Below are 19434 nucleotides of genomic sequence, written 5' to 3'. Positions count from 1 at the left end.
AGGTCTCAGACACTTACCAGTTGTGTTACTCTGGGCAAATCAATTCATCCAGTTTGCCTCAGTTTCCTCATCTGTAAAATGAGCTGGAGGAAGAAATGGCAAACCACTCCCATATTTATTTTTTTCCAAGAAAACCCCAAATGGGATCAGAAAGATCAGACATGACTGAAAAATGACTGAACAACAAAATATATGAGTTGAGCATCTTCAGAGGAGGAGAGGTCATCTAGCACTAGTTGTAGGGGAAAACCCAGAAGTAGCAAACAGAAGCAAGAAATGTTTGAACTTTCCCACCTTAGTGTAGCCAGTTCTACAAAGGGAGTCTATGCTATTGGAAGAGAACCAAATTTTCATAAGAACCAAAAGATTGATAGAGTATTAAGAAGAAAACAAGTTTATTATGAAAAAATAGGCATCATACAGAATACAGTGGAATGAGGAATAGCTTAAGAGTAAAACATTAGAGGAATTGGTTTGAAGGCAGCAGTATTCTAGCAATATTTAATACTGAGCTCTTTGAGGGGAAAAGTATATTTCAACATACTTTCTCATGGGTAGCTTGGTAGAACAAGATATAGAGAATTGGTTTTGAGTCAGAAAAACCTGAATTCAAATCTGTCCACAGACATTTATTAGTTCTATGAATTTAGGCAAGTTACTTAACTTTTGTTTACCTTAGTCTGAACTGCACATTGTGGATAATGATAGCATCTACTTTCCAGGATTGTTGTTAGGATAAAGTGAGATAATATTTTAAAACATTTTAACAAGTGTCTGATACGTAGTTGATGCTATTGAAATGCTATCTATTATTATTCCTTTAATCTTATTCTGTTTCATTAATATTTTTCCATTGCTTTTTAAAGTCTAGATATTCAGGAAAACAATAAATCAAGCCCTGATTTGTAACGATTATGAATTTCTAAGGTGATAATAATTATGATGAAAATTTTATAATCAATTTTCTACAGTCTGTTTAAGCTAGCTCCAGCACAACACTGAATGGTGAAACAGTGAGTTCATAATTACTGGATTGTGAAGCTAGAACTAGGGATTTTGTTAACCTGAATGAGTTCAGGTAGGTTTTTATTGTCCACGAAAGTTTAGTCTCACTGATTTCAGAAAAACCTGGAAAGATTGACATGTGCTGATGCTGAGTGAAGTGAGCAGGACCAAGAGAACATTGTGCACAGTAATAAAATTATATGATGATGAACAGTAATGGACTTGGCTCTTTTCAAAATACAGTTATTCAATGCAATTCCAATAGACTTGGGATAAAAAATGCCATCCACACACAGAGAAAGAACTATGGAGGCCGAATGTAGATTGAAGCATAGTATTTTCACCTTTTTGATGTTGTTTGTTTGTTTTTTTTCTTTCTCATAGTTTTTTTTTCCCTTTTTATTTGATTTTTCTCTCACAACATGACAAATATAGAAATACATTTAAAAGAATTGCATCTATCTGATTGCTTGCTGTCTTGGAGAAGGGGGAGGTAAAGGAAGGAGGGAGAAAAATTTAAAGCACAATGTTTTACAAAAATTAATGGTGAAGATTATCTATATCTACCTATTTGGAAAAATAAAATACTATTTTAAAAGAATGAAAGTTTTGTGCAATGATGAAGAGAACCTTCTACACACAGAAAGAGAATTATGGGAACAGAGGATGGAACACAGCTTAACATTCTCACGGTCTCTGTTATTATTTGCTTGTATTTTGTTTCTTTTTTCTCAGTTTTTCTTTTTCTTCCTTCTTGATCTGATTTTTCTTGTTTCTGGATGGCTGTGTTGACTTTGTTCACTGAGGACTTTTCCAGGCTTTTTATTTTTCTTGAGAGTGTCCTGCTCATCATTTTCTAGAGAATAATAATATCCCATCAGAAAAACTTGCTTTGAAATGTTTTTCAATTACTATTGCTAATTGTATTTCCCCCCAATTTTTCTCTCTGCTTTCACTTTGTCCATTCTCAAAAGAGTTTTGTTACTGACCATTTCTGCCCTCAATATGTCCTCTCTTTTATCATCTTCCCTGAAATTTTTCTGCAGAATAAAATAGATTTCTATACCCCTATTGATGTGTTATTTCTTATTCGAGCTAACAGTGATGAGAGTAAGGTTCTCACATTCCCTCTTTTGTCCCCTTCTTCCCCTTCAGTGTAAAAAATTTTTCTTGCCTCTTTTTTGTCAGATAATTTTCAGCATTCCACTTCTCTCTTTCCCTTTCTCCCAGTACATTTCTCTCTCACCCCTTAATTTCATCATCTTTTAAAAAAGATATCCTTTCATATTCAATTCACACCCTTGTCCTCTGTCTAAATAAATTCCTTCTAACTACTATAATAATCAGAACTTTCTAATGAGTCATAAGCATCATCCTCCCATGTAGGAATATAAACTGATAAATCTTATTGAGTAACTTATGATACCAATTTCTCCTGAGTCCTATATTTGAGAATCAAATTTTTCATACAGCTCTATTCATCATGGATGCTTGAAAATTCCGTTTCATTGAATGACCACCTTTTCCTCTGAAGAAGTATACTCAGCTTTGTTAGGTGATTCTTGTTTGTAATCCTAGCGCCATTGCTCTCCAGAATATCATATTCCAAGTCTTCCTGTACTTTAATGTAGAAGCTGTTGAATCTTGTGTTATCCTCACTGTGGCTCCATATTTAAAATTTTTTTTTCTGGATGCTTGCAATATCTTCTCCTTGAATTCCAGAATTTGGCTATGATGTTTCTGGGAATTTTCATTGTTGGATCTCTTTCAGTAGGTGATCAGTGGATTTTTTCCATTTCTATTATACCCTCTGGTTCTAGAATATCAGGACAGTTTTCTTTGATAATTTCTTGAAAGATGATGTCCAGCATCTTTTTTTGATCATGACTTTTAGGGAAACCAATAGTTTTTAAATCACCTGTCCTGGAGATCCAGGATTTTTCAGGTCAGTTTTGTTTTTCCAATGAAATATTTCACATTTTTTCTACTTTTTCATTTTTTTTTCATTTTGCTTTATTGTATATTGATTTCTCATAAAGTCATTACTTTCATTATTTTCAATTCTATTTTTTAAGAAATTATTTTTCTCAATGAGCTTTTGTACCTCCTTTCCCAACTGGTCAATTTTGTTTTTTAAGGCATTCTTCTCCTCATTAATTTTTATATTTCCTTTTTCACCTCTCTCAATTCTTTCCTTATTTTTTCTATATCTCTTTTACTTGGTTTTCAAAGTCCCTTTTGAGTTTTTCCGTAGTCTGAACTCAATTACTATTTTTCTTGGAGGCTTTGGATGTAGGAGCTTCAATTTTATTATCGTCTTCTGAGTGAGTGTTTTGATCCTCCTTGTTACCATAATAACTTTCAATGATCAGAAGTTTTTTTTTTTTTTTTTCTGCTCATTTTCCTAGTTTATGACTCTGCTTTTAACTTTTTGTTAGAGGGTGCTGTCCCTCCACATCAAGAGTTTTGCAGCTGTTTTCAGAGATTCTTCTAGGAATCAGATCACAAGCCTTCTTTTCTAACCTGGAGCTGTTAGGATTGTCCCTACCCCACTGTAGCTGTAAGATCTAGTGTACTGGCTTGGGCCTGAGGCTCTGCAGACCAAGGCTGCACTGGGACTGCATTCACCTTCCCTACCCCATTGTCCTCCCCACTGACCTTCAGAGTCCTCCTTCATGTCCCCAAAATGAGAGGTCCAGAAGCTTCCAGCACTGCTGCTGATTCAGAGGTCCTGCCTTGCTGATGCTGAAGCTGGGCCAGGTCTTTGCTGGGATTGCCTGCTGGGGTCCCACTATGATTCCACATAACTTTTCTGCTGACCTTCCAACTTTAATTTGTTGTCTCTGGGTTGAGAGGTCTGGAAGCCACCAGAATTGCCACTGATCCAGAGATCTGGGAGGAACCAGGGCTGGGGCTGGGTTCTCGAGCTATGTCAGCTTTGTCCTGCCCTAGGACTCCCACCCCAGTGTTACTGACATTTTCTGCTGAGCTTTTAAGTTGCCTTTGCTTGGAAAATGTTCTACTTCATCTTTGTGGGAGTGTTTTGATGCTCCAAAATTTGTTTATAGTCATTATTTAAAGGAATTTGAAACATTTTGCAAGAGAGGTTGGGCAAGTTCCTGCCTTTACTCATTCATCTTGGCTCTGTCTCCTACAATTTTCAATACAGATTTCTCAAGGTCTCCTCTTCCAGACTTATGTGGAATTATTATCATTTATAATAAAGAGTAAAAAAGGAAGAACGAGTCCAGCAATTGTTAAATTAATTAAATTAAATTTTAATTAATTAAACTATTAAAATTATTCAACTTAACAAAATAGTGTAATTACATGGCATATCTCACACCTATAGTTATTCAAACCTGAGTAGAAGAGGTGGAGATGTCTTCTTATTTCTCTTCTTTGGAGCCAAATTTGATTAGTATAACTTTGGAGCCTTCCAATTTGATTACTTTACTGTTTCTATTTCTATTGTAGTTATTATGTATATTACATTTTAAAATTCTTCTTATTTCTGCATCATTTCAATTAGGTCTTCCTGTGCTTCTTATATTCATTATTTTTTCTTGTTTTTACACCATATAAACATTCCATTATATTCATGTATAGTGCCACATCTTGCCTAGATAAATAAGCATGACTTTGAATGTATGTTCGATATTACAGGTTTTTGTTCTGTTTAATTAACTTCTACCTGAGAATCAAAGGCAGAATATAACTTGCAAAGAATGCTAAGCAAATAGACATCATACACAAAAAAGTCACTAAAATATCCATATACTTTGACTCAGGTATATCACATAAACACAAACTCCAAAGAATAACCAGAAAAATAAAAGGTCTATATACACTAAAATTTTTCTTGTAGCACTTGGTGTGCTTGGAAAGTACTAAAAACCAAATAGCTGCTTATTAAATGGGCAATAGCTAAAACAATATTTAACATGAATTCAATGGAATTTTGATGCACTATAGAAAAACTGAATTTGAAAAATTCATAACAAAGGATAAAGACTTATGTGAAGCAGTACTAAAAACAATATACATAATGACTAAACATATAAATGATATAACTAGTGTACCAACCATAAAACTGTTTTAAAATTATAATGACCATCCTTGTCCTTGAAGAAGAAATTAAAAACTGCACTTCTCTTCTTTTCTTTTCTTTAAACTCGAGTATACAGGGGATGAGGAGGTGAGGGAAAAGCAGGGGTTTGGTGAGGAATATCACATACCTTCAGGCATATTTGATGAATTGTTTAGTTTCACTAAACTGCTTTTCCCCCTTTATTTTCCCTTGTTTTTGGTACAAGGGATAACTCTCTTGTTAAGAAAGTAGGAGTGTATTTGGAAATGAATGTAATGTAATAATAAAAGATATTATCAGTATTTTTTAAAAGAAAAACATTGTGGTTTTCATATTTTAATTACGTATTGGATTATAATTCTTCCATTGGGAATACATTGCTAAAGTAATGGAAGTAAAAAAAAAAAAGCAATCCATCAACATATATTTGTTAAGCACTTACAATGTGATTCAGTGCATTAACTTTACCCACAACTTCTTAGGCATACATCCAATATATAAAACAGGGTGTACTGTGATTATATGACATATTATAAAAGGAACCTTTTCTATTCCATATATTATTTGTTCTAGCTGGTCCTGTAGTATGTCTCTAAATGGAAAAATTGATTCTATCATGCAGATACATTAAAGAGAACAATATCCAAATAATAAGACTTTTCCATAGCAGCTAGATCAGGAGACAGAGTCTATAGTCCCTCTGAGTTTTTAACTTCAGAGAAATGTTCTTAGAAATATTGTTCTAATAGACTGAAGGCACAAAGAAAGCTGACAGGATCCTTCACATGACTCATTTCCTGACCCCTTCATTGCAGATGTATCAGTGAGAAATCCATGCATATTCTATTTTTTACAATCATAAAGTTAGAATCTATTTTCTTATGGAACCTAGTTTGTGACTTCTTATATGCTATTCATCAGTGACAGTAAAATGCCTTGGCAATGATATAAAATACAAGGATTTGATTTATTAACTAGCAGAGATGTATGGACCAAAATGATTTACTTTTCTATATCAAAATCCTTGAGGAAAAACAACTGCTTGTTATTTATATGCAAAAATGTATACTAAAGGGGCAAAAATGTTTATATGCTTTTTCTGGAGATATTTATTTCTCATTAATTCATGTCATACTGTGTACTTTTCATCTAAAGATCCTTATGATATTTTCTGAATCTTGTCATTCATTGAATAACTCTCTAGTACTGACAGATAGAAAAGATTTTTTTTTATGTCTTTGAAAAAGAGGATGGCTCAAGGATAGAGAAAAGCAAGGGACTTAAAATTGAATGTAGGACAGAGGATCCCTAATAAATGATGAGAAAAATACAATAAAACATTCCCCAGAAAAGAAGGAATCATGTACATACATGTGTATATGATTATAGACAGGAAGGAGTTGATCTTTTTGGAGAAGTTGGGGGTAAGGTTGGAGATTTATGGTCCTTTTTTGGTAGTCTAGTAAACCCATAGATTCTTTCTCAGAATGAAGTTTTTAAATTAGCTCTCAGCACAATGCTGAATTTGGTGCTTAATAAATGCTTGTTGGTTTAATGAAATTTACAAAATAATATACATTGAATTATATTGAATTATTTTAAAATATAGTTGTTAAAAACAAAACTTCAGAGATACCAGTTAAGAACTCTTGTTTGACTTAATTCATTGTTAAAAGAGGAAAAAAAATGCTATTCTCTACACATTGTTGGACAAATGGGAATTTGTCTTGCTTGACTCTACATTAGGGCATTGTTATGAATTTTTATTTACATAAATGTTCCATGGGAGTAGATGGGAGGGAAGTAGAATGGAGAGAAAGTATTAATTAAAAATAATAAAATTTAAAAGTATCTAACCTGAGTCAAAGGCACATAATTTCTTAGTAGAATTAGAATATTAACCCCCAAAATCAATATATAAAAGCTGCATGTCGATCATGAACATGTTGCTTAACCTAGTTGAGTCTCAGTCTGGGTTAATTCATATACTTTCTACTTCACCATCTATTGGTAAAGAAAGTCCTTTGAAAAGCAACATATAAATATGAGTGATTGTAAATGTTATTTATCTTTCATCATTCTACTTTGATTCTTTGTCCCCATATAGACTCTCAAAGACTATTTCCCCATATTTCTGAAATGTGAGCTCTTAGAAATCTTAGGCTTGAAGGGCAGTGCTCTGGAGACTGACTAACAGCTATAGAGTGGCTGAGATAAATTGAGAGAGATTCTCTACCAGGAAGCTGGCCACAGATTTATAAATTCTAGGACCCAAAGATAACTCATTAAAAGCCTACTAAGGCCTAGAGAGCTTCTGTTACTGGAAGGACTAATGCCCATCATAATAAAAGTAAAGCTCTTTTAAAATATAATACCGTTATGTATTTCCTACTTAGATTTGAAGACAGGATAACAGCATCTGACAGCTGTGTAGGACTGTCTAAGAGGCAGAATACTTTAATATTAATCTCCTAATTGTATTCTGAAAACACTGAAACTGGAATTAGGGCAGCTGTGTCTTTGCTTTGTTATTTATTACAGTTTAATAAAATGATTCATCTCTCTGGGCCTCAGTTTCCTACTATTTCAAGAGAAAGAGTTTTCCTCAATTGATAATCTGAGTTTTTCCCTGCAGGTCTCTATTTATAATCCTATGAGCAATTCTATGAGAAAAGTAGAAAAAAAATTTGAATGACTCAAGTTTCCCCTTGAGTGAAAATATTATTTCCCTTATTTTAGAGGTGAGGTAACAGGCTAAGAGAGGATAAGGGCTTTATCTATGGCTAAGCAAGGACCTGACCTGGTTTCCTCACCTGTAAAATTGAAGTAATGAAACTCATCAAGTGAAAGTTTCAGGAAAAGTCTCCTATTATTCAATAATTTAAACATTATTTTAGTTTTTATGAAATTTATAGCTGGAGGTCATTATGTCAAATCTCAACTTTTATAGATGAGGAAACTGAAGCACAAAATAAATTGCCCAAAGTCATACAAATAGTAAGTAGAAGAAACAAGATTCAAACCTATTTTAGCTAAATCCAAATGTAATACTTCATTATAAATGCAAAGAAATTATTTGAACTTAGAATGACTAGTTCTACTGAGTTCTACTACTATTTTTCAATCACAAGAGTAATAAATATTGGGAGACAGTGTGAGATAGCAGCTAGAATTGGTCAAAATATTTTGTTTTCTATTAACTCTCTGAACCTCAGTTTTTTTTAATCCTATAAAATGGGATTAGAAATTACGTGATGAAATTTAAAGGTATAAATGAGATAACACATGATAAATTCCAGATGATACAATTTATAAATTTAAAAAGTGTTTTGTAAACCAGAGGACTCAACATAAATATCTGATGATATTTTTATTTTTAACTGAGTCATTGTAAATACCTCAAGGACAGGGAAACTAAAGCAGACCCTAACCATGCTAAGCTCTGAACTTCTAGGAAAGGCTTTGTTAACTCCTGTTGGAATCTTTACAAACTGCTAACTAATTAGAGTTGATCTAATCGTACAAGAAGATGTTTTGGGCAGAACCTGAAACAAGGTACTAAGTAGAACTAATTAGTACAATGCTTGTGTTTGCACCTTTACTCATTGGAGTTCACAAGTATGCCAGCTTCACAAAGTAAACTTTCTAACTTCAAGGGAGTTCACACCTCAAAGCTCTTTGGGCCAGAGAGCACTATGGGAGAAAACCCATAAATCCTCTCTCTCGTATCCCACAATTCCTCCCTCTTGGATAAAAGAAACAGACAGAGGCTCTTGGTCAGATTTTCAGCAGAATTACGCTAGAAGCCCTCTCTCCGAGGCAAGGCAAGAGAGAATATATTTTCCACTTGGCTGGCTGGTCACAGAAGAGAGTTCAGCTGCATTGGAGAGGAGCACTCTGGTGCAGACACAGAGCACATTGAGAGATTTCACCGGAATGACATGAAGAGTGGGGCTGGCTGGAAGCTGAAGAAAGCAGAGGCAGAGGCTGAAGGACCAGACCTTTGGATTTGGCGACATTCGGAGAGAGCTCTTGGAACCAAGCAGAGAGATAGACCTCTAAGCTAACCAGGCTATATTGGAGATAATAAAAGATCTGAACTTTTATCACCTGGCTGCGTTTTGAGAAGAAAAAGCTCACCACATTTTGGCGCCCGAACAGAGACCGATTCAGATCCATCTGAACTAGATCACAACAAACTCCTAAGAATAGCTTGACTTGAATCTCTCTGTGGGTGTATATATAGTATTTCAAAGGACACAAGAGACTTTTGTTACTTTAAAAAACCCAGTTAATGAGAATATTAGGCCTAGACCTAAATGCCAATCTTTCCCACATAATACTTCTACTGCTCAAGCTTATCTTAAAATACTAAAAAACAACAAAAACTCACCATTACCATTACCACCATCAGCCTCACTACCAACAGCAACATCACTCTAATAATCTTATTCAATTATAGAGGTTACCTCTGATCTTGGAACAGAATACTGGTAAGACATGCTGTGGTAGATTTTTATTTTCTTGTATCTGCCTCTACCACTCCCAGCATGTAAGATTTCAAAAAAGCAATTTGCTCTCTCTAGGTCTCCATTTCTTCATCTGTGAAGTGGTTTAGATAGTATCTGAAGTCCTTTCTACATTGATTTTAGTTTTTGTTTTTTTTTTTTTTTTTTTTGCTTCTAAATGAGGACTTTAAAAAAATGAAAACTCTTTACTGTAAAAGATGATACTTCCCTAGTAGTATGTCTACTAGGTTATGAGATTTTGGACACTGCACACCAGGAAACAGTTCTATTTGATTCTCACACACACAAAAAAACACAAACAAACTTGGGAGGCAGATGTGTCTATTAGTTATTATTCCCATTTTCCAGATGAGGAAATTGATTCAAATAGAGGTTATGTAACTTGTCCGATGTCACAAAGCCAGTTAATACTGGAGGTCACACTAGAACTGTGATTCCAGGCCCACATTCTATCTACTGTACCATCTACCTACCCCTCCAATGTTATTTTAATTGTTGGTACTTTAAATATGAAACCCTCATCAAACAACCAATGAATGGCTTTGTAGCTAGTAAGTGCACCATATTAATACTAATAGTCTATTATCAATGGAAGTATAAAACAAAAGAACAATTAGGGTAAATCGAAATTTTTCTTGGAGAAAGAAATTGAAGTGTCCTTGGAGTTGATTTTATTGCCAAACACAAGAAATTTTGTTTAATAGGACATCGTTCACCTTGTCTACAGCTGCTCTTGGTGAATAAACAAAAGACAAAAAAATAGAGAGATTCTTGAAGACTGCAACATAATTATCCTCTGAATATGGACACTAACTTCCTTTTGAATTTGGGCATCGACTTCACCAGCAAAAAATAAAATAAACATAGAGGTTGGAAAGAGTGATTTGGATTAGAAATAAAAGAGATTTTAAAGCTTGAAGACTATTGAGAAGACTAAATGTTATACATATTTTTTTCAGAAGCCAGTTTCAATGCCATGAGCATCATAACTACCAGCAAAAATTTTCAGTTAGATACTGACTTAAAAGACAGGAAATGAATGATTATCAATGTTGGAATCATTTCAAATTCACCTGTCACCTAGTTAGAACAGAAGTCAAAATTAACACCGAAACAAAATGAAAAAAGAAGACAAGGAGTTGCTATGGACCAATACTGCAATAGACTCATTATATGAAGGTACATTAACTTGAATCTGATAGGTATATTTAAGTTGATTGTGTTTTTAAAAAAATTTAAAGAATAAAGGGGGGAAAGACATTTTCTATTATTTCTACCATTTTCTTTTTTAATAGTATTTTCTTTTTCAAAGATATGCAAAGATATTTTTGGACATTCACTTTTTAAATAACTTGTGTTCCAATTTTTTCTCCCTCTCTCCTTCCTCTCTCCTCCCTGAGACAGCAAGCAATTTCATATAGGTTAAAGCATGTGCCGTTCTCCTAAAGATATTTCCATATTGGTTATGCTGCTCAAGAAAAACCAAAAGGGGAAGAATAAAACATGAGAAGGAAAAAAAAACAAGCAAAGAAACAACGACAAAAGGTAAAAATACTATTCTTTGATCCATATTTAGTTTCCATAGTTCTCTTTCTGGATGTGGATAGCATTTTCCATCACAAGTCTACTGGAATTGCCTAGAATCACCTCATTGTTGAAGAGAGCCAAGTCCATCAGAGTTGAATATTTCATAACTTGTTGCTCTGTGCATTCTTATGATGCATGTTTTCCAATCCTGGTGGATAAGACCCTTTTTTCTTGAATTAGAATTTAAATTGATTAATGGAGTACTCTAAGAATGATGGGTAAACATCTAGGGTAACTGCTAACTACTGATCACCAGTTCCTTTGTTCTAATACACTTTCTGGTTACAGTAGGTATCATCTGGATAAAAGGATATCTAGTATAGGATTAAGAAAGTCTGGGAGAGTTTACCTAGTCAAATAGTCTGCCTTATTCAATAAAATAGCACTCAAAATATGTTTTTCCAATTGCCTTTTTAAAAATTATAACTTTTTATTGACAGAACCCATGCCTGGGTAATTTTTTACAATATTATCCCTTGCACTAACTTCTGTTCCGACTTTTCCCCTCCTTCCCTCCATCCCCTCCCCCAATGGCAAGTAGTCGTATACATGTTAAATATGTCACAGTATATCCTAGGTACAATATATGTGTGCAGAACAGAACAGTTCTCTAGTTACACAGGAAGAATTGGATTCAGAAGGTAAAAATAACCTGGGAAGAAGAACAAAAATGCAGACAGTTTACATTCATTTCCCAGTGTTCCTTCTTTGGGTATAGCTGCTTCTGTCCAACATTGATCAATTGAAACTGAGTTAGATCTTCTCTTTGTCGAAGAAATCCACTTCCATCACAGTACATCCTCATACAGTATCGTTGTTGAGGCATATAATGATCTCCTGGTTCTGCTCATTTCACTTAGCATCAGTTCATGTAAGTCTCTTCAAGCCTTTCTGTATTCATCTTGCTGGTCATTTCTTACAGAACAATACTATTCCATAACATTCATATACCACAATTTACCCAACCATTCTCCAATTGATGGGCATTCATTTTTTCCAGTTTCTAGCCACTACAAACAGGGCTGCCACAAACATTTTGGCACATACAGATCCCTTTCCCTTCTTTAGTATCTCTTTGGGATATAAGCCCAGTAGTAGCACTGCTGGATCAAAGGGTATGCACAGTTTGATAACTTTTTGGGCATAATTCCAGATTGCTCTCCAGAATGGTTGGATTTGTTCACAGTTCCACCAACAATGCATCAATGTCTCAGTTTTCCTGCATCCCCTCCAACATTCATCATTATTTTTTTCCTGTCATCTTAGCCAATCTGATAGGTGTGTAGTGGTACCTCAGAGTTGTCTTAATTTGCATTTCTCTGATCAATAGTGATTTGGAACACTCATATGAATGGAAAAAATTTCAATTTCATCATCTGAAAATTGTCTGTTCATATCATTTGACCATTTATCAATTGGAGAATGACTTGATTTCTTATAAATTAGAGTCAATTCTTCATTTATTTTGGAAATGAGGCCTTGATCAGAACCTTTAACTGTGAAAATGTTTTCCCAGTTTGTTGCTTTCCTTCTAATCTTATTTTCATTAGTTTTGTTTGTATAAAGGCTTTTTAATTTGATATAATCAAAATTTTCTATTTTGTGATCAATAATGATCTCTATATCATCTTTGGTCACGAAATTGTTTCCTTCTTCACAAGTCTAAGAGGTAAACTATCCTATGCTCCTCTAATTTGTTTATAATCTTATTCTTTATGCCCAGGTCATGAACCCAGTTTGACCTTATCTTGGCATACGGTGTTAAGTGTGGGTCTATGCCTAATTTCTGCCATACTAATTTCCAATTTTCCCAGCAGTTTTTGTCAAATAATGAATTCTTATCCCAAAAGTTAGGATCTTTGGGTTTGTCAAACACTAGATTGCTATAGTTGACTATTTTGTCTTGTGAACCTAACCTATTCCACTGACCAACTAATCTATTTCTTAGTCAAAACCAAATGGTTTTGGTGACTGCTGCTTTATAATATAGTTTTGGATCAGGAACAGCTAGGCCACCTTCATTTGATTTTTTTCTCATTAATTCCCTTGAGATTCTCAATCTTTTGTTCTTCCATATGAATTTTGTTGTTGTTTTTTCTAGATCATTAAAATATTTTCTTGGGAGTCTGATTGATATAGCACTAAATAAATAGATTAGTTTAGAGAGTATTGTCATCTTTATTATATTCACTTGGCTATCCAAAAGCACTTAATATTTTTTCAAATATTTAAATCTGACTTTATTTGTGTGGAAAATGTTTTGTAATTTTGCTCATATAATTAATGACTTTCCATTGGTAGATAGATTCCCAAATATTTTTGCTATTAATAGTTATTTTGAATGGAATTTCTCTTTGTATCTCTTGCTGTTGGATTTTGTTGGTGATGTATAAAAATGCTGAGGATTTATGTGGATTTATTTTGTATCCTGCAACTTTGCCAAAGTTTTGAATTATTTCTAATAGCTTTTTAGTAGAATCTCTGGGGTTCTCTAAGTATACCATTATATCATCTGCAAAGAGTGATAGTTTGGTTTCCTCATTACCTACACTAATTCCTTTAATCTCTTTCTTGACTTTTATTGCCAAGGCTACGTTTCTAATACAATACTGAATAATAATGATGATAGTGGGCAACCTTGTTTTGCTCCTGATCTTACTGGGAAAGGTTCCAGTTTTCCTCCATTGCATATGATGCTTACTGAGGGTTTTAAACATATTTTAAACTATTTTAAGGAAAAGTCCATTTATTCCTATCCTCTCAAATGTTTTTATTAGGAATGGATGTTGGATTTTATCAAATGCTTTTTCTGCATTTATTGAGATGATCATATGGTTTTTGTTAATTTAGTTATTGATATAGTCAATTATGCTAATAGTTTTCCTAATATTGATCCAGCCCTGCATTCCTGGTATAAAACCTACTGGCGATGATTGTCTGTAATCTTTTTGCTAATATTTTATTTAAGATTTTAGCATCAGTATTCATTAGGGAGATTAGTCTATAATTTTCTTTCTCTGTTTTGAACCTACCTGGTTTAGGCATCAATACCATGTCTGTGTCATAAAAAGAATTTGGTATGACTCCTTCAATCCCTATTTTTTTTTCAAATAGTTTATATAGCATTGGAGTTAATTGTTCTTTAAATGTTTGGTAGAATTCACATGTAAATCCATGTGGGTCTGAGGATTTTTTCTTAGGGAGTTGGTTAATAGCTTGTTCTATTTCTTTTTCTAAAATGGGTCCATTTAGTCTATTTACTTCTTCCTCTGTTAATCTGGGCAAGCTATATTTTTGAAGCTATTCTTCCATTTCATTTAAGTTGTTGAATTTATTGGCATTAAGTTGGGCAAAGTAACTCCTAATTATTGCTCTAATTTCCTCTTCATTAATGGCAAGTTTTCCCTTTTCTTTTTTTAAGACTAACAATTTGATTTTCCTCTTTCCTTTTTTAAATTAGATTTACTAAGGGTTTGTCTATTTTGTTGGTTTTTTCATAGAACCAATTCTTAGTTTTGTTAATTAATTCAATAGTATTTTTACTTTCAATTTTATTGATCTCACCTTTTATTTTTAGAATTTCAAGTTTAGTGTTTGACTGGGGGTTTTTAATTTGTTCCTTTTCTAGCATTTTTAGTTGCAAGTCCAATTCACTGACCTGCTCTTTCTCTATTTTATGCAAGTAGGCTTCTAGAGATATGAAATTGCCCCTTATTATCACTTTGGTTGCATTCCACACATTTTAGTATGATGTCTCATTATTGTCATTTTCTTGGGTGAAGTTATTAATTATGTCTATGATTTGCTGTTTCACCCAATTAGTTCTTTAGTATGAGATTATTTAGTTTCCAATTTTTTTGTTCTATTCTCCTCTGGCTTTTTATTGAATATATTTTTCATTGCATCGTGGTCTGAAAAGGATGCATTTACTATTTCTGCCTTACTGCATTTGAATTTGAGGTTTTTATGTCCTAATATATGGTCAATTTTTGTATAGGTTCCATGAACTGATGAGAAGAAAGTGTATTCCTTTCTGTCTCCATTTAGTTTTCTCCAGAGATCCATCATATCTAATTTTTCTAGTTTTCTATTTACCTCTTTGACTTCTTTCTTATTTATTTTGTGGTTTGATTTATCTGATTCTGAGAGTGCAAGGTTGAGATCTCCCACTATTATAGTTTTGCTGTCTATTTCTTTTTGCAGCTCTCTTAATTTCTCTTTTAAGAATTTAGATGCTATGCCACTTGGTGCATATGTTTAATATTGATATTGCTTCATTATCTATGCTACCCTTCAGCAAGATATAGTGCCCTTTCTTATCTCTTTTAATTAGATCAATTTTTGCTTTTGCTTGATCTGAGATGAGGATGGCTACCCCTGCTTTTTGACTTCACCTGAAGTATAGTAGATTCTGCTCCAACCTTTTACCTTTACTCTGTATGTATCTCCCTGCTTCAAGTGTGTTTCCTGTAAACAACATATTGTAGGATTCTGGCTTTTAATCCATTCCTCTAACCGCTTCCTCTTCATGGGGGAATGTATCCCATTCACAAACATGACCAATTCTGTATTACTTGCCATCTTGTTAACCCCTGTTTATGCTTTTCTCCTTTTTTTCCCCCTTACCCCCCCTCCCCAGTATTAAACTTGTGAGCACTACTTGCTTCTCACAGCTCTCCATTTTTAGTATTCCTCCCCCACCTTAGAATTCCTCCCCCTATCTTACTCCTTTTCCTCACAATTTCTGTATTCCCTTCCTCTTAGTTTACTCCTTCCCTTTTCACTTTTCTCCTCCCACTTTTCAGTGAGGTGAGAGAAGTTTCGCCATAAATTGAATATGTCTAAAATTTTTCTCTTTAAGCCAGTTCTGATGGCAGTAAGATACACACTATGTTCATCCCCCTCCATTCCATCTGGAAACCTTCAGATATAATAGGTTTTCTTTGCCTCTTCATGAGATGTAGTAGCCTCACTTTGCCCTTTTCCAGGTACAATTTCCTTTCCACCTCTAGTTTCTAGAACAAGGTATACATGTATTCTTTTTTCTTTTTTCCTTGATGACATTATTTATTTATTTATTTATTTATTTTATATATTTTTTTTAATTTAATGATTACTTTATAATGACAACATTATTCCTTGCACTCGTTTCTTTTCCAATTTTTTTCCCCCTCCCTCCCTCCACCCCCTCCCCTAGATGGCAAGCAGTCCTTTATATGTTGGATATGTTGCAGTATATCCTAGATACAATATATGTTTGCAGAACCGAACAGTTCTCTTGTTGCATAGGGAGAATTGGATTCAGAAGGTATAAATAACCCGGGAAGAAAAACTAAAATGCAGATAGTTCACATTTGTTTCCCAGTGTTCCTTCTTTGGGTGTAGCTGCTTATGTCCGTCATTTATCAATTGAAACTTAGTTAGGTCTCTTTGTCAAAGAAATCCACTTCCATCAAAATATGTCCTCATACAATATCGTTGTCGAAGTGTATAATGATCTCCTGGTTCTGCTCATTTCACTTAGCATCAGTTCATGTAAGTCTCGCCAGTCCTCTCTGTATTCATCCTGCTGGTCATTTCTTACAGAACAATAATATTCCATAACATTCATATACCACAACTTACCCAGCCATTCTCCAATTGATGGGCATCCATTCATTTTCCAGTTTCTAGCCACTACAAATAGGGCTGCTACAAACATTTTGGCACATACAGGTCCCTTTCCCTTCTTTAGTATTTCTTTGGGATATATACATGTATTCTTTATACATCTTTATAGCAGAAATATAGTTCCCAAGATTTTTTTACTTTTTTTGGTTTCTCTTGAGTTCTATATTTGTAGATCAACTTTTTGTTAAGTTCTATTTTTTTTTTCATCAAAAATAGGTGAAATTCACTTATTTTGTTGAACATTCATCTTCTTCCCTGGAAAAAGATGCTCATTCTAGCTGGGTAAATTATTTTTGTTGCATACCAAGTTCCTTAGCCTTTTGGAATATCATATTCCAGGGTCTTCAATGTGGATGCTGCTAGGTCATGAGTAAACCTTATTATAGCCCCTCTATATTTGAATTGATTTTTTCTAGCAGCTTGCAGTATTTTTTCCTTTGTCTGATAGTTCTGGACTTTGGCCACTTTATTTCTTGTTTTTTTGATTTTAGGATCCCTTTTAGTAGGTGATTGATGAATTCTTTCAATTTCTATTTTATTCTCTGTTTCTATGATTGCTGGGCAGTTCTCTTTGATAATTTCCTGGAAAATAGTGTCCAGGCTCTTTTTTTTCATCATATTTTTCAGGGAGTCCAATAATTCTCAGATTGTCTTTCCTAGATCTATTTTCTTGGTCAGTTGTTTTCCCAAGAAGGCATTTGGCATTTTTTCCATTGTTTCATTTTTTTGGATTTGCTTGACTAATTCTTGGTGATTCCTTGAATCATTCAATTCCATTTGTTCGATTCTGATTTCCAATGAAGTATTTTCTTCACTCACTTTTTTATATCTTTTTCTAATTGTCCAATTGAGTTTTTAAGTGACTTGTTTTGTTCTATGGAATTTTTTTCCATTTCACCAATTTTATTTTTTAGAGAGCTATTTTCTTTTTCCAGTTCACTAATTCTGTTTTTCAAGGATTTCATTTTTTATCCACTCTATCTTTAAATGAGTGGGATGATTTCTCCAGACTCTCTTGCCAAGTATCCCTTTCCTTTTCCCATTTTTCTTCTAGCTCTCTTGTGAGAGCCTTTTTAATTTCTTCTATGAGATTCATCTGTACTGAGGACCAGATCATATCCTCCTTTGGGGATTTATCTGGAGACAATCTGTTTTTAGTCTAATTCACTAATTCTGTTTTCCTTGGAATTGTTTGCCTTTTCCAATTTGCCAATTCTGTTTTTCAAGGATTTGATTTCTTTATCCACTCTATCCTTAAATCAGTGGGATGACTTATCTAGACCCTTGTACCAAGCTTCCCTCTCCTTTTCCCATTTTTTCTAGCTCTCTTGTAAGAGCCTTTTTAATTTCTTTTATGAGAGTCTTGTGTGTTGAGCACCAGATTATATTTCCCTTTGGGGATTCATCTGGAGACAATCTGTTTTTAGTCTGTTCTCTATCCGTATAGAAGCTATCAATAGTTAGAGTGTGCTTTAATTTTTTGCTCATTTTATCAAAGAAGAATCAAAGAAAACAAACTAACAAAAAAAAAGTAAATGCAGTCTGCCTTTTTTTTGGGGGGGGGGGTTGCTGGATGGTATTACCAAGCTTCCTTTACGGACTGCAACGGGCAGCAGTGAGGCACTAGCAGGACAGCAATGGCTGCTTTGCATCTGCGCTCTGAGACTCAGACTGTGAGAGTGTGCTGAGACACTCTGGGTGGGTGTGGCCAGGTTCTGAGAGACGAGCTTTTCGGGGTTATGGTCTTTACCCCCATGTTTATAGCTTCTCTGCTGATCTACTGACTTGCTGCCAGGGCAAAGTAGCCACACTGTGGTAAAGTTCTCCCCGCAGAAATGGCTGAGATCACACCCTGCCCCCCTCAGATCTGCTCAGTGTGAGCTGCCTTCAGTACTCTCACTGCCTTGTTCTCGCTACCTGCCTTTAGTCAGTGTCTGATCTAACTATCCCCACCCGTGAGAAAAAACAGACATTTTCTGGTGAATTTCTGGGATATCTTCTGTTGGTAAGTATTTGTGGGTTTTTTTCAGGCCAGCCCTAATTCTGAGGTCTTGACCTCAAATACAGTATTCTGAGAACAAGAAGGAGCTTAGATAGATATGTGTGTCCTCGCCACCATCTTCAACAGTAGCAATATTGTAAGATAAACTGTGGTTTAATTATTCTCAGCAATCCAATGATCTAAGACAATTCTGAGGGAATTAAAATAAAGAATAAAAGATGTTGTTCTGAAAAAGAACTAATCAAGTCTAAATGCATATTGAAGCATATTTTTCTTTATTTTTTTGGCCTATGTTTTCCTCACATGAATGACATGGGAATATATTTTGCATATATATAATTCTCAGTTTTGGAAGAAGAGCAAATTAAAAATTAAAAAAATTAAAAAAAGAAAAATAAAGAAAAAATCTTTAGCTTTGACAGGACTTATTAGAGTTTGTTCCACATTTGTAAAACCTTCTAGAAGGTTTATCTAGAAGATATGGTAATTTTAATATCAGTAAAAGATAACAGATTGATGCTTTGTTCTAGGAACATTCCAAGAAATTAATG

This window comes from Antechinus flavipes, chromosome 6 (genome assembly GCF_016432865.1).
Source record: "Antechinus flavipes isolate AdamAnt ecotype Samford, QLD, Australia chromosome 6, AdamAnt_v2, whole genome shotgun sequence".
NCBI lineage: Eukaryota > Metazoa > Chordata > Mammalia > Dasyuromorphia > Dasyuridae > Antechinus > Antechinus flavipes.
This window is presented reverse-complemented; position numbering follows the sequence as displayed.